The sequence below is a fragment of the Cherax quadricarinatus genome, chromosome 41 (assembly GCF_038502225.1).
Source record: "Cherax quadricarinatus isolate ZL_2023a chromosome 41, ASM3850222v1, whole genome shotgun sequence".
NCBI lineage: Eukaryota > Metazoa > Arthropoda > Malacostraca > Decapoda > Parastacidae > Cherax > Cherax quadricarinatus.
In genome coordinates, this window is record NC_091332.1 from 35001 (window position 1) to 49048 (window position 14048).

General features: G+C 41.4%; 1 protein-coding gene across 5 annotated transcripts in view; it reads left to right on the top strand.

Moving 5' to 3' along the window:
- LOC138850989 (FH1/FH2 domain-containing protein 3-like) overlaps nt 1-10827 on the top strand; it is a 44131-nt gene extending 33304 nt beyond the window's left edge. For 2 of the 5 annotated variants that reach the window (XM_070092838.1, XM_070092835.1), the window contains exon 6: nt 9671-10827. The gene's annotated coding sequence lies outside the window, so the exon portion shown is untranslated. Of the gene's footprint in view, nt 1-91; nt 716-790; nt 2491-9670 lie in introns of those variants that run through there. The other 3 variants (XR_011392986.1, XM_070092837.1, XM_070092836.1) reach the window with 3 other exon arrangements.
- Nucleotides 10828-14048: the final 3221 nt, after the last annotated feature.

Below are 14048 nucleotides of genomic sequence, written 5' to 3' on the forward strand. Positions count from 1 at the left end.
TTATATTTTTTCAAACAAATAATTTTTAGTTTCTGTAATAAAATTTTAATTTGTAGGCACCATTTCTTAAGTTGGTAATAATGTAAAACAGGTAAGGATTCCAGTGGGTGGCAACACTATATCAACAACGACTGAAGTCAACACGACAATGGCACGTCCCAATGTCAACACCATTATCACGTAACTTTTGGCCTAGTGTTCTATCTCACTATCAATAATCGTCTCTGCTCGCAGTCAGTAGACATGTATTGTTTATGTTAGCAGGTTTATGAGTTTTGATGACCAAGGTAGTGTTTTGTGATTTGTCATAACAATTACGTAGTAGTGTACAATGTAATATTTATTAATATTTTTTTTTATTAGAACTTATGATACCATTAACAGATACACTGGTACCTCAGTATACATCTGCTTTGGAATATGTCCAACTTGGTATACATCCTGTTTGGACACGAAAATTTTTGCTTGGTATGTGACCTTTCTTTGGAATACGACTCGCGTGCTAGAACTTATATGGGTCAAAATGAGTCATGACATCGTGTGCTACCCTTGTTTACAAAGCCAGGACTGCCCACATTTAATTCATCTAATGCGTACACACCTCTAATATACATTACTTAGGTTTGCATACTGTAACAACCCGCACTGTAACTGCGAATTTTTATGTGATTTTGTGTTTTGTCGTATAAATTTTTAGTAAATTCATTAACCATGAGTTCTAAGAAAGTTAATGAGAAGAACCAAGCAATGAAGGAAATGGTACAGCGGAGGACATTGTCTCTCTGGGCAGGTCCATGAGTCTGGATGTGTGATGGTGATGTGGAGGAGTTAGTGGAGGAGCACAGGGAAGAGCTGACCACTGAGGAGTTACAGGAACTTGAGAAGGAGGAGCACAAGTCTAAGATGGATGCACTCTCTTCAGGCTCAGAAGAGGAGATAGAGGAAGTACCTACTTCATTAATCAAGGAAATCTTTGCCAAATAGATGGACGTCAAAAACTTTGCAGAGCAGTACCACCCCAACAAATCCCAAACAAGCCATAATAGCAGTGTCTGGAAATATCACACCCCTCAAGGGAGGTTCCTTGATGCTGGTGAGGGGCTCTTGATCTAGGGAATTGGATCTGTGCTCCAGTTCCCTGAATTGAGCCTGAATACCTTCCATCCCCCCACATGCGCTGTATAATCCTATGGGTTTAGCGCTCCTGTCATTATAATAATAATAATAATAATAATAATGGAATGACCAGACTATGTCACATTTCCAAAACATCCTGAGGAGAAGGCAGAAGCAAAGTTCTTTGGTGAGCTTCAACCAGGTCGAAATAGGGAAAAGAGAAGGGGACTCTCCTTCCAAACAATAACATTTCCTCCTCCCTTCTCAGCACTATCCTGGTAGGCACTCGACTCTTTTCAGCAAAATAAAGTGAGGTTAAATTTGCATTTATTTCATCTAATTCTTTTGTATTTACATATTTTAGTATTAAGCAGTGTTTAAATTATTTTTACAACCCCATCATTGTATAATATGCCAATAACAATAGGATTTTTTTCATGGGAAATGATTAATCATTTTCCTTATACAATGGAACCTCGGCTTATGAATGCCCCACCATGCGAACTTTTCAGGATACGAACCGTCATTCAGTCGATTTTTTGCTTCTGGATATGAACAAAATTTGAAGGTGTGTACTTCCTCCTCAAGGGAGGTTCCTTAAATAAATAAATAAATAAAATAGTTATTTCTTTGCAAAGGTTGCAATGTGTGTTTACATATAACATGATTGGAGCAAAGAAAGCCACTATCATGCCGAGGCATTTCAGGCAGACTTAACCTAATACTTATAGACTACTTAAGTCTAGACAGGTGAAAAGTAGTGGTTACCAATGTTTTGCTGATGGTGGTGCCAACTACTGGCAGCCTTTTATTATTATTATTAGTAGTAGTAGTAGTAGTACGTACATGGTGAGGGGCTCTTGATCTATGGAATTGGATCTGTGTTCCAGTTCCCTAAATTAAGCCTGAATCAATATAATAATAATACGTATATAATAATAATGTACTATAATAATAATACAATAATAGACGGCTTCAAAAGGCCGTCACTAGGTGGCAGTGAATACCACAACAATGCGGGAGCAGTTATAGCCGCCTCCACTTGTCACATAATGACATATTTTATTCTAGAGTATATATCAGGTTTCTATGTTATTTATATTGTTTATTATGTCATATTAGAGCAATTGTGATAGATAAATAAGCTGTAGAGTTGATATTAGCTCTATATTTAAGTGTATTTTTCCTCTCTCTGAGAGCAGGAATTCCACTGGAAAGGATTAATGGCTTTTCAGTTAATTTAAATGAAGAAAACTGACTCAGCATACGAACAAATCAGGATACGAACAAGGTCACGGAATGGATTAAGTTCATAAGCCGAGGTTTCACTGCATTTGAAAGTGCTCATATAATGATATAAATCTTTGGCAGTTTTTTATTAGTTTTATATTCCATTTTTCGTGACTTTTTTTTTTTTTTTGTATTGTGGTCTTTATGAGTAACAATTTGTGTAAGAATGGTATATAATACCGACAAGATGAAATTAAGACACATGCGCAACATCTGGGTATCTTTATTGTATTGTGGTCTTTATGAGTAACAATGTTAAAGTTATATAATACAGGTACTCCTCATATAACAACCTACCTGTTTAAAGATCACTCAGACTTATGACCAGCTCTCCAACCAGTCAGTATTGTAAGCTGTACCGGAAGTTTAGTCGTGGAAACGGCAAAGCATCTCAGTATCAAGCATCTCATTTCTCATTGACCCTTAGTCGGTCAGTACTCACTAACTATAGTTAGTCAAGTCAGTAAGTCACTTAGTCCAGTCAGTAAGTCAAGTCACTATAGTCAGTCAGTCCCATCCCTGGCAACACCCCCCCTCCCCCCCACACTCTTCATAGATCTAAACTTACTCCCTGTTCAGAACATCCACATTTACTACTGTGCAATCTAAATCTACAGGACCTTAAATTCCAATATTAACCTTGACCTAAAACCCTTTCTTGATAGTTGTGACAGGACCCACAGGCATAACACCAGACACAAACATCTCTATGACATTCCCCGTGTCCGACTAAACCTTTACAAAAATTCAGTGTATGTCAAAGGCCTTAAAATCTGGAAAACACTACCTGAAAACTCTAGAACTGCAGACACATTCATCACCTTCAAAACTACCATTAGAAAACATAAGTGTCTCAATTCTTCAACTTGTCGGTTTTCTAAACCATTCATCACAACTGCATGTAGTTAATAAACACATAACTGACACTACTGTCACTGACAGTAGTGTCAGTGTAGGTTACTGAGCAGTGGACGTGGAAAGGAATTTAAGCAGAGGTGGCTCATGCGGGGGTTCTGCAGCACCCCCTATTTTCTTTAACTCTTTGATTATATAATGTACAAGTCTTTGATTATATAATGTACAAGTATAAAGAAAGATTTAAAGGAAAAAAAAAAAGACATATTTAATGTTAGCGATAATACTGAGTGAAAATAGTGGGTGCTGCAGTTCCACAGCACCCTCGTATGAGTCCACTGGGTGGACATCTTTTCAGTATAAATGTTACAAACCTCGACTTTTATTCACTATGCACACACACACACACACATCTTTACTTTCCTTGGTCCAGGTTTAATGCTTAGTTTGACATTATTATTACAGGAGGTCCCTGTTTTCATAGCTGTTATGTTCCTGACCCTCGCTGATAAGTGATAGTTGTTGGCGAGTGGAAAAGTTTTTTTTTTTCAATATCGAAAGGGTCCGAAATGCCCGATAACATGTTTACACTATAATATATTAAGTGCTCAGTACAGCTTGGCATAAAAAAATCACATACAAAAGTAAAATAAATACAAAATACATATAATACTTAAAACATGACACCGGTAACTCTTCCCTGACACAACTGTTGTGCAAAGCAGCAGAAAAAGCACCAAACAATAACTAAATTGAAAACTGCTGAAAAATTGAGAGCAGTAAAGAGGGAGCAGAAAACACAGGGCTTTCCTATATTACTTTCCTTGGTGTTTTGTAATACATAGTTCTTAATCCTGTAATATTTCCTTTCCTACCTAAGAGGCCTGGTCTGTGACCGAGCCCAGGGGGAGCCTAGGAGGCCTGGTCTGTGACCGAGCCCAGGGGGAGCCTAGGAGGCCTGGTCTGTGACCGAGCCCAGGGGGAGCCTAGGAGGCATGGTCTGTGACCGAGCCCAGGGGGAGCCTAGGAGGCATGGTCTGTGACCGAGCCCAGGGGGAGCCTAGGAGGCCTGGTCTGTGACCGAGCCCAGGGGGAGCCTAGGAGGCCTGGTCTGTGACCGAGCCCAGGGGGAGCCTAGGAGGCCTGGTCTGTGACCGAGCCCAGGGGAAGCCTAGGAGGCATGGTCTGTGACCGAGCCCAGGGGGAGCCTAGGAGGCATGGTCTGTGACCGAGCCCAGGGGGAGCCTAGGAGGCCTGGTCTGTGACTGAGCCCAGGGGGAGCCTAGGAGGCATGGTCTGTGACCGAGCCCAGGGGGAGCCTAGGAGGCATGGTCTGTGACCGAGCCCAGGAGGCCTGGTCTGTGACTGAGCCCAGGGGGAGCCTAGGAGGCCTGGTCTGTGACTGAGCCCAGGGGGAGCCTGAGGCCTGGTCTGTGACCGAGCCCAGGGGAAGCCTAAGAGGCTTGGTCTGTGACCAAGCCCAGGGGGAGCCTAGGCCTGGTGTGTGACCAAGCCCAGGGGGAGCCTAGGAGGCTTGGTCTGTGACTGAGCCCAGGGGGAGCCTAGAAGGTTTGGTCTGTGACTGAGCCCAGGGGGAGCCTAGAAGGCCTGGTCTGTGACCAAGCCCAGGGGGAGCCTAGAAGGCCTGGTCTGTGACCAAGCCCAGGGGGAGCCTAGGAGGCCTGGTCTGTGACCGAGCCCAGGGGAGCCTAGGAGGCCTGGTCTGTGACCAAGCCCAGGGGGAGCCTAGGAGGCCTGGTCTGTGACTGAGCCCAGGGGGAGCCTAGGAGGCCTGGTCTGTGACCAAGCCCAGGGGGAGCCTAGGAGGCCTGATGTCTGGTCTGTGACCGAGCCCAGGGGGAGCCTAGGAGGCCTTGTGTCTGGTCTGTGACTGAGCCCAGGGGGAGCCCAGGGGGAGATAATCTCCACAACCACCGAATAATTTCCAACTTTTTTTTATTCAATTTTAGTGAATAATTAATGAGGCTTCCAGGCATTTTTGACATTGAAAGTCATCACAGGACACATCTTTAGATGTAGTATTGATGGTAGAATTACCAACAGTATGTTAGATAAATGGACACAAGTGCCATTAATGTGACATTTTATTGTAGCAACGTTTTGCTCTCCAGGAGCTTTGTCAAACCCATTACAAACAATACATGAACACAGAGAGTATTTATAGGTATATTGTGAGGTGCAAAGCATAATATAATCATTGTAGGCGGTGGTAGTAGTTGTAGTACTATTACTACCATGAATACTACTGCTATTACCTACAATGATTGTATTATGCTTTGCACCTCACACTATACCTATATATACTCTGTGTCCTTGTTTGTAATGTCTTAACAAAGTTCCTGCAGAGTGAATTGTTGCTACAATAAAATGTTGCATTAGTTGCACTTGTGTCCTTATATCAAACACAACCTTAGACCTGTCCACTACATTATGTGGTTGTCACTTGACTTCATAGGTTACCTGATGCTGTCTCTTACCTCACTGTCATGTCATCACCTTTCTTGCCAGTATGTGTTGTTCTCAAACCTGTGTTTGTTAGGATCATAGTCCCAGAACACAAATATTTTCTAGATATTCACATTTGCTCGTGTCTCTTTCTCGACCACTTTCCTGCGTCTACTGAAGTTGATGCTAGTGTTGGGCACTTGATGCATGGAATTGGACTTTTTCCTCTCTTAGATCCTCTCAAGGAAGGTTCCTTGATGCTGGTGAGGGGCTCTTGATCTAGGGAATTGGATCTGTGCTCCAGTTCCCTGAATTGAGCCTGAATACCTTCAGTCCTCCCCCCTACATGCGCTGTATAATTCTATGAGTTTAGCGCTCCCCCTTAATTGTAATAATCCTCTCTTGGATTGAATTGGCCTGCCTCTCATTGACCCTTGTAGATTTAGCTCTTAGTTATGATTATAACTAGCACTGTATAGCCCTTGTGGCTTAGCGCTTCTTTTTGATTATAATATAATTGCCTCCCATTTCCCAGGCACACTATAACCTCTGTGGGTTTTGTGCTTCACCCTTGGTAACAGAAAAAGTAAAAGTTAATAAAAATGGCACCAGGCTGCCATCTACTGTAGGGAGAATAAATTAGTTAATTTTTTTGCATAATAGATGGCACTAAAAATTTATAAAAATGACACTGATGCCATCTATTGTTGGAATAGCTGTATAGCCCTTGTGGCTTAGCGCTTCTTTTTGATTATAATAATATTGTTGGAATTACATATTAACCCTTAAACTGTCCAAACAGATCCATGTTCACATGCGTAGTGCTCCAAAAGTAGATCTACATTTTTTTTACATATTTTCCAGTATAAAAAAATGTAGATCAAAGTTTTTTTTTTTTTTACACATTTTCAAATGTAAAAAAAGATTACTTTTTTTACAGTGAAATGTTCTACGGACAGTTTAAAGGTTAAATTAGTTCATTTTTTGCATAATAGATGGTACTATAAGTTAATGATGGCTTAGCGCTTCTTTTTTTTATTATAAGTTAATGAAAATGGGAGGAGAGTAAATATTTTTAGTTCATTTTTTGCACACTAGATGGCACTGAAGATGAGAAGGGCACTTGGATGCCATCTATTGTTGGAATTATTAACTAAATCTTTAGTTCATTTTTTGCATAATAGATGGCACTAAGTTAATGAAAATGGGAGGATAAATTAGGGGAAACTGAACTAAATATTTTTTAGTTCACTTTTTGCTCAATAGATGGCAAAAAAAAAAAATTTGAAAATGGGAGGATTAATTAGGGGAGACTAAAAATATTTTTAGTTCATAATTCTCTCACTAGATGGCATCCAAGTGCCATTTTCATTAGTAATTTTCAGTGCCATCTATTATGCAAAAAATGAACTAAAAATTTAGTTCATAATTCTCACAATAGATGGCGTCAAAGTGCCATTCCCATTATTAATTTTCAGCGCCATCTGTTGAGCAAAAAATGAACTAAAAATATTTAGTTTAGTCTTCCCTAGTTTATCATCCCATTTTCTAATTTTTTTTTCGCCATCTATTGAGCAAAAAGTGAACTAAAAAAAATTTAGTTTAGTCTCCCCTAGTTTATCATCCCATTTTCTAATTTTTTTTTCGCCATCTATTGAGCAAAAAGTGAACTAAAAAAAATTTAGTTTAGTCTCCCCTAGTTTATCATCCCATTTTCTAATTTTTTTTTCGCCATCTATTGAGCAAAAAGTGAACTAAAAAAAATTTAGTTTAGTCTCTAGTTTATCTTCCCATTTTCAATAACTTACAGCACCATCTATTAATCAAAAACTGAACTAGATTTAGTAAACAATTCCAACAATAGATGGCATCCAACTGCTATTTTCATTAGTAATTTTTAGTGCCATCTATTGTGCAAAAAAATTAACTAATTTAGTTTAATCTCTCTTCAATAGATGGCAGCCTAGTGCCATTTTTCATTAACTTTTAGTGCCATTAGCAAAACTAAGTGCTAAACCCACCTGGGTCACACAGGGCTGTCTCCCTGCACTAGATGGCACCCCAAATGCAGTGTAGTGACTTAATGACTCCAAGCACTATTTTCCTTATACAAGATGGCACCGAAGTGCAATGTTATAGGTGCCATCTGTAGTACTATTATAATCACGGGGAAGCGCTAAACCTGTAGGACTATACAGCGCCTGTGGGGGATGTGGAAGGTATTCAGGCTTAATTCAGGGAACTAGAGGTCAAATCTTAGCGCTTCTTTTTGATTATAATAATAATAGAGGTCAAATCCAATTCCCTAGATCAAGAGCCCCTCACCAGCATCTGTAGTTGTAGACAGACAGTAACTAACTTTATTAAGACAATAATCTTGTATCAGAATTTGTGATGGATCATATCTGGTATACCTGGAGTGTGTTCTGGGGGGTCAATGCCCCCATGACCCAGTCTGTGACCAGGCCTCATGGTGGATCGGGCCTGATCAACCAGGCTGCTACTGCTGGCCACACACAATCCAACGTACGAACCACAGCCCGGCTGGTCAGGTACTGACTTTAGGTGCCTGTCCAGTGCCTGCTTGAAGACAGCCAGGGGTCTATTGGCAATCCCCCTGATGTATGCTGGGATGTAGTTGAACAGTCTTGGGCCCCTGACACTTACTGTGTTCTCTTATAGTGCTAGTGACACCCCTGCTTGTCATTGGGGGATGTTGCACTGTCTGCTGAGTCTATTGCCTCCATAGGGAGTGATTTTCATGTGCAAGTTTGGTACTAGTCCCTCTAGGATTTTCCAGGTGTATATAATCATGTATCTCTCCCTCCTACATTCTACGGAGTACAGGTTTAGGAACTTCAAGTGTTCCCACAGTTTATAGGCTCATGCCCACAGTTTATATATATAGGCTGGAGGAACATGTAAATATTAGAGAAGTATGGCAGTAGGCCTACTGGCCCATGCTAGGGTAAATCTTAAGGCACATTAACATGTTAGGTAGTGATGGTAGTAGATAATGGTGGTAATGGTAGTTACTGGTAGTGTATCTGTTTCAATATTTATATTACGTATTTGTATTGTGCAGTGAAGAGTTTTTACGAGGATAGTGAGGCTCAGGCTAGAGTATGTAGGAAAGATGAAGATTAGGAAAGGGTGGAGAGGGTAAACGAGGTTTTGCGTGCTAGGGACTTGGATGTCCAGCAAGCATGCATGAGCGTGTTAGGAGCAAATGGTTTTTAGGACTTGACATGCTGTTGGAGTGTAAGCAAGGTAACAATTATGAAGGGATTCAGGGAAACCAACAAGCTGGACTTGATTCCTGGAGATGGGAAGTGCACTCTGAAGGAGTTTTATAACTGTAGTGTAAGCACGCCTCTGGCAAGACAGTGATGGAGTGAATGATTATGAAAGTTTTTCTTTTTTGGGCTGCCCTACCTTAGTGAGAGACAGCCAGTGTGTTAATAAAAAATTATGGGGGAGCACTAAACCTGTAGGGATTGTGCAGCACCTGAAGGGAAGCTAGGGTAGAAGTACAGATTATTATAATCAAAAAGAATGTACAGATCAAAGCCCCTCACCAGCATCAAGATGCTTCAATATCCATATTAAAGTTTTTTCCTGTTGCAAGTAGTCTTGGTTCTTTGTGCTTGTCTTATGTCACATAATTCTTTCATACTATATATTTCTGTATTTTTTTCAACCCTCATTAACACTTTTGATTATAATAATTTTCCATTTTTATTATCAATTTTGAGTTAAGAATTTCATTGCATGGTTGTGGTAATTCTTGTGTTGGACAAACATTGGTTTAAGATGCATATTTATGCTCAATAATGCATTTACTTTAGTTTCTTGCAGTTTCTTCCAGATAAATATTTTTGAACTTTAGTGTTATGTCTCAGGCAAGACAGTGATGGAATGAAAGTGTTTCTTCTATTTTCAGGCAACGTGGCCTCGGTGGGAAGCGGCCGATGTGTTAAATAAAAACTAATATCTCTTCACATCCACCACATGGAACTTTGTGAAAAATCTTGTATTGTTAGTGTTTGTCTCAACATCACAAACAATACAAGATGACATGCACAATTGCTTATTGGCTCGGGTACAAAAAAATTGTGATCTTAGAGGTGATGTTACATGTAGGGATAATTATATATTGCTCTAAGATAGAGATAAATAGTATAAAACAACATGATGGAGAAATAGAAATGCAGAGTAATGCGATCCTTTATCAACTCTGTTTCACCCACACAGTGGACTTTATCCAGTCACAAACACATATTAATAAAGCCACAGTGTCACACACACATCTTGATAAAGCCAGTGTCACAAACACATCTTGATAAAGCCACAGTGTCACAAACACATCTTGATAAAGCCAAAGTCACAAACACATCTGGATAAAGCCACTGTGTCACAAATACATCTTGATAAAGCCACAGTATCACAAACACATCTTGATAAAGCCACTGTGTCACAAACACATCTTGATAAAGTGTCACAAACACATCTTGACAAAGCCACAGTGTCACAAACACATCTTGATAAAGCCACAGTGTCACAAACACATCTTGATAAAGCCACAGTGTCACAGACACATCTTGATAAAGCCACTGTGTCACAAACACATCTTGATAAAGTGTCACAAACACATCTTGATAAAGCCACAGTGTCACAAACACATCTTGATAAAGCCACAGTGTCACAAACACATTTTGATAAAGCCACAGTGTCACAAACACATTTTGATAAAGCCACAGTGTCACAAACACATTTTGATAAAGCCACAGTGTCACAAACACATTTTGATAAAGCCACAGTGTCACAAACACATTTTGATAAAGCCACAGTGTCACAAACACATTTTGATAAAGCCACAGTGTCACAAACCCATCTTGATAAAGCCACTGTGTGTGTGTTAAACATAGTCAATAAAGGATCACATTATACTTTATTTGTGTCTAGTTTTCCATATTGCTTTACTTTGTCCTTTGGATGTATGGAAGTTTGTCATGGGATTCTCTCTGCAGTTTGTGATGATGATTATTGCAGTTTTATAATAAATGTTTTGGGTGTTGCAATCTCCCTGACATATCAGCACCACTGTTATATACACACCTCATAATTAATATTATATAATATTGATATTAAAATCTCTGGGCCCACTAGATCCACACTAACCAAAATAAAGTACTACAGTGGTACCTCGGGATACATTATACAGTGGTACCTCGGGATACGAACAGCTCAAAACTCGAACAATTATGCAAGTGTATTTATGTAAGCGCTTTTGTAAGTGTATTTTTGGGGGTCTAATTTACATTATTCCTTATGAGAACAAATTCGTTCAGTATCGGCACTTGAACAGCCTTCTGGAATTAATTTTGTATCCCAAGGTACCACTGTACTGTACTATATTGTACATGTCTATACCATTACTATGACTTGTAAATGATAAATGTATAGGTAATCCTGGCTTTATACATCATTGTTCCATGCCTAAGACAACTGTACCACACTGCTGTGCCATCATCTAAGCATAAGAAAAGAATTTTTCCTCTGAAAGTCATGCGTGCCATAAGAGGCTACTAAAATGCCAGTAGCATTATTATAATAAAAAAGAAGCACTAAACCATAAGGGCTATACAGTGCTGCAGGGCAGGAAGGAAGCGAGGGTATCAGGTGGCAAAAGGGAGATGGATGAGTAATAGGTTACGGAGAACAGCGGGGCAGTGGATGGTGAAAGGGTAGAGGGCAGCAAGAGATTGAGGTAGAAAGGGCTGAGGGGAGTGTGAAAGGTGTCATTATCAGAGTTTGTGGAGTAAATCAGTCGTTGTCAAGAAGTCAATGAGAGAGTCAGGATTAAAGGGGGGTCCATCAGCAAGAAGGGAAGGTAAAGAGAGTAGTAGAGCGGAGACGACGTTGGAGGTAAATTCTGCGTGCTCGTTGATAGAGAGGGCAGTCTAACAGAATGTGGCTAATCGATACTGGAACTTGACACTGCTCACAGAAAAGAACAGGGTGCCTCTCCATGAGATACCCATGAGTAAGACGAGTGTGGCCAACGCAAAGGCGGGAGAAAGTAGTCTCCCAACCTCGACGCTGATGACAAGAAGATGGCCAGTAACCTATGCGCGGTTTAATAGAATGAAGTTTGTTACCGAGCAGAGTTAACCAACGTTGTTGCCAATGGGTGTGAAGGTTGGTAGCTATTACAGCAAAATAGTCCGGAAATGGAACACCTCTATATGAAATTGGTAGGATGAAATTGGTAGGTCATGTACTGCTGACCGCGCAGCAGTGTCTGCCTGTTCATTGCCCTGTACATCAACATGACCAGGGACCCAACAAAAAACAATATCTTTATGCTTGGTAGAGATACGGCATAGCCAAAGTTGGATATGGAGAACTAGGGGGTGAGGTGTATCAAATTTCCGTATAGCCTGTAGAGCACTAAGGGAGTCTGAGACAACCACAAATGATGATACAGGCATAGATGCAATACGAATAAGTGCTGCAAGAATGGCGTACAATTCAGCAGTAAAAATGCTAGCCGAAGATAGTAAATGCCCTCGCATGACACTGTCCGGAAACACTGGTGCGAATCCGACGCCGTCAGAAGACTTAGAGCCATCTGTGTACACTGCGATGGCATGAGAATGAGAGTGGAAGTGGTCAAGAAAAAGAGAGCGGGAAGCCACCGTAGGCAGTTGGGCTTTCGAGCAAGGGAGTGAGAAAGAACAGACCCAAACAGCTGGAGCTTCCCAGGGGGGGTAGGGAAAAGTGAGATGCTACATGAACATATAAAGGTGGTAAATGAAGGGAAGACAAGAGCGAATGTAGGCAAAGAGAGAAGGGACGGAGCAAACAGGGGCGGCGAACAAATAATGTCTACTAATATCGGTGACCATTCTATAAATTGAAGGATTGCAGAGGTTGTGAGAGCATACAGACAAGGATGGAACATTCGCTTCTGCATAGAGGCTCTCAACAGGGAAAGAGCGAAAAGCACCAAGGCATAAACGTAATCCTTGGTGATGGATGGGGTTGAGGCTAGAGAGAGAGTAGCAGGAGAGGCCACTGAATAGATCTGGTCACCATAATTGAGTTTCGATAAAATGAGGGCTGAATGTAGGTGAAGGAGAGTTCGACGATCAGCTCCCCATGAAAGATGAGCAAGGGTTTTAAGAAGGTTCAGCCGGCTGTGACAAGTTGCCTTCAGAGAGGTAACGTGAGGTTTCCAGGATAACCTACGGTCAAAGAGAAGGCCTAGAAACCTGACTATCACACTCAGGGATACAGGAGCCATAGAGGTACAAAGGATGATCGGAGCTGACAGAGCATCTAGTGAAAGTAATTTGGTGAGTTTTGGTACTGGAAAATTTAAGCCCATGCATGGTGGTCCAATTGGAAACACGGTCGACCGCATGCTAGGTTACTTCTTTCTTTTTGTTTTTAAGAAAAAAAAAGAAAATAAAAAGAAAAAAGGGGAACAGGGAGGAATAGTTCCTAGGAGGAATGAAAGGGCCGAAAATCACCCTCCGCGCCCAAGAAGACCTCAACACCACAAGTAGTGCAGATGCGGCATGGAACCCGTGCCATACCCTACCTTTCATGCCAGTAAACCAGCAATCCAGGATAGCAACCTCACATCTGCCGAGCTACCTCGGTGGAACAAAGAGAGGGCGGCCGGATATCCGCCACAAAGCATACCTCCTTTGGCCACCACCCCCGGAATCCGAAAGGCGGCCTCCAGAGATACACCCGTCACCCAAAAGACACCCAAAGCCACCCCCCAGAAGACCAGAGAGGGAATTGGATATCCCCAGGCGATCCAGATTCCACGGCAAACTACACCACCACAAGAACCTCAACGGAATGAGATTGACCCTGGTACCCTTCCCCCTACCTAGGAACCAGTAGGCCTGTGGAAAGAATCCCAAAGGCCAAAAAGAGGAAGGGAATAAGGGAGGGACGGGGGGAGGAGGAGGAAAGGAAAAAGGGGAGGATGGGATAGGGAAGGGGGGATTGGGGGGTAATTAGGTTCGGTCTGAGGAAGGAGACCAACAGGTCTAATTCCTCAGACCAAGAGCCTCTTCACCATGCCAAGGAGCCCCCCTTGAAGAGGAATGCCAGTAGCAAGGGGCTAGTAACCCCTTCTCCTGTATACATCACTAAATATAAAAAAAGACCTGTTTTTCTTTTTAGGTCACCCTGCCTCAGTGGGATATGGCTGACACATTGAAAAACTTCTGAAAATTGTGAGACCTTTACTCACTCTGCCTGAGGTATCCCAGCAAGCGAGCACATCTCCTGTATTA